General features: G+C 39.2%; 1 protein-coding gene and 1 pseudogene across 1 annotated transcript in view; one reads left to right on the top strand and one right to left on the bottom strand.

Annotated features, from left to right (window-relative positions):
- The window catches only part of LOC138022986 (uncharacterized), a 67,594-nt gene that overhangs the window by 53,545 nt on the left and 11,549 nt on the right, over window positions 1–2,500 (bottom strand). The window lies entirely within an intron of this gene.
- The window catches only part of LOC138023816 (uncharacterized), a 1,837-nt pseudogene continuing 819 nt past the window's right edge, over window positions 1,483–2,500 (top strand).

Here is a 2,500-nt window from a genome sequence, read left to right as displayed (position 1 = left end):
GCAATTTCTTGGATATGAGCTAAAGTTTCGATGTCTTAATTTAGAACCGGTGGCTCAGTTAGTTGAGCATCGGGCTGCCACGCGGGAGGTCGCAGGCTCAGAATCTTTAAATAAGTGAGGAGAAAGTGCTGCATTTTCCATTAAGGACTATAAACCGTAGGCCACGTCTCACAAATGTCTTCTATGTTCATAAGTTCCCTGTGGGACGTTAAAGAACCCAAGCACTATCCGAGAAGAGTAGGGGATAAAGTCCCGGGTGTTGTGGCTGTCTTGTTCTCTCCAGCTGAAGTGGCCGGCTTGGCGGTGATGTCTCTAAAGATGCTTAAGTCAAAAAGGGACTTTGCCGAGTGCTGGAACATGTTAAAACACTGTACTTTATGCAAGAGCTAGTTGATCACATCTGAGCCGCAAGGAATGTATTTGCGAAATCGTTATTGACACAGCGATTGTATAATTAATTCTTAATGTTGTATAGTGCTTCCAATTCTTACTTTTTCATATTTCTGTAAATTATGTCAATAGTTTTCCTTTTTTTTAAGTTGAATAAAATGTATATTATTTTATTATCAAAAATATTATCAAAAATAATAAATAAATAAATAATAATAAATTCTTAATTAATTATTATTATTGATTTTGATTAATGATTATTATTAATGATTTTGAGAAACAAAGAAATGTAAAACCTAGGGATATAATGTTAAATTTCCGACGACTCGGCGACCTCATGACGCCATTATCAGGAAATGAGTTGGAAATGAATATGCGTGTTCATAAAAGATATAAAATCCTCCAGATTTGCATAAGTAAAGAAGAGCTATACAAAGACTTTAGCACGGATTGAATCTGATTGCAAGTTCAGCCGTGGTCTTTTAAAATTGTTTGATGTAAAGCATTTTGTTAACGAGACAGTCGAATTTGTTCATGCATTTTTTCAACACTCTAAAGCAGCTGAGGAGGTCCTCAGGGACAGCACCCGTGGTGCTGGTCACGTGTGTAGGCAACAGCTACCTGCATCGCACAGGTTATTTTGAAATTGGTACACAACGCACTGTTGATTAACCAGCTGTGGTCTTGGCCAATTTTTCGACTGACAAAGACGGGTTGGACTGTAGTTTGGAGCTTGAGACTTAGATCTTTCAACTGAATCTTAACAAAATTAGCAGAATCCTTGTCCTTAAATGGTACGACTACCCATTCTCGTTATTTGTCACCATTTCCACCGATGCCTGTGATGGATGCTGGTCAGTAACTCTTGAGTTGACAAAGGTATTAATGGTAGAGTTGATAAGGTGTTGGGGGTACTTCAAACGTGAGAACAGGGACTTTAAGCGTTCACACTCCTCCGAGAAATAGGCTCAAGATGAGGACAAACGGTACGCGCGATCAAGCATAGTTGTTAATAGCTTCGTTTGTATTGGTTGTCGACGTGTTTATGATAGCTAGTGGAGAAGTAAACCAGTACTGGTAAGCTTAATCTTGATCTAAACATCTCTTAAGATGACCTTGTTGATCTCTTGAGCGTGGCCACCAAGGGACAGTTGTTCCAGTTTAATGGTGCCATGTATGAGCAAATGGACTGAATAGCCATGGGGTTCCCGCTCGAGCCTTTGCTTGCTAACGTTTTTATGTCATCATTGGAAGAAAAACTATAACTGGAACGAAAGCTCCCTGCTTATTACCGCAGATATGTTGACGACACTGTCACTGTTATGCCTGATATAACTACAGCTACGGACTTCCTAAACACCTTCAACCACGCCCATCCTGTTGTCAGTTTTAGGCCTTTCCAGATTCTGCTCGGCAACTTTTTAGCATTTTCCGAAAAACTAGCACTTTTTGGTAACTTTTGGGCTATTTTGAACCAAAATGATGAATAACTCCCCCTTTTTTCAAATAAACAAGTTAAAATTGTCTTGGTTAAAATTCTAAACATCTTTCTAGTAAAACTCATATTTTTACCCTTTGAATGGGTGTCATATGGATGTGGTAATTAATTACAAGAATTGGGTTTGGGTAGCCTCAACCTCGTTGCCAGGGCTTTTCCCTTCTCGCGGGGGGCGCCCCCCACGAGAAGGGAAAAGCCCTGGCAACGAGCTTGTTACACTTACTGTGTAACTTTTTGTAACTAGCCACTTAGATTCAACTAAAGGTTGCCTAATTTGTTGTAACTAGTTACTTAGTTGTACCTTAATGTTGATTATAAAACAATTGTTATTAAAATTAGACATGCTGTATTAAAAATATAAAAATATTCGAGCAACTTCACAAAATTTTTGAGCAACTTTTGAGTAACTTTATGGCTGTTTCTTAGCAACATTTTAGCATTTTCGGAGCAGAATCTGGAAAGGCTTAGTCAGTTTTACCATGGAGATTGAAAAGGATGAAATGTTTCCCTTTCTCGGCACCCACCTCCTAAACCGAGAGCCCCAAATCGAGACTAAGGTCTACGTGAAGCCTACCAGTACTGGTGTACTTCTCCACTACCATAGTCACATCG

This window comes from Montipora capricornis, chromosome 11 (genome assembly GCF_036669925.1).
Source record: "Montipora capricornis isolate CH-2021 chromosome 11, ASM3666992v2, whole genome shotgun sequence".
Lineage (NCBI taxonomy): Eukaryota > Metazoa > Cnidaria > Anthozoa > Scleractinia > Acroporidae > Montipora > Montipora capricornis.
Note: the sequence above shows the minus strand (reverse complement) of the source record. Positions and strands in the feature narration are given on the sequence as shown.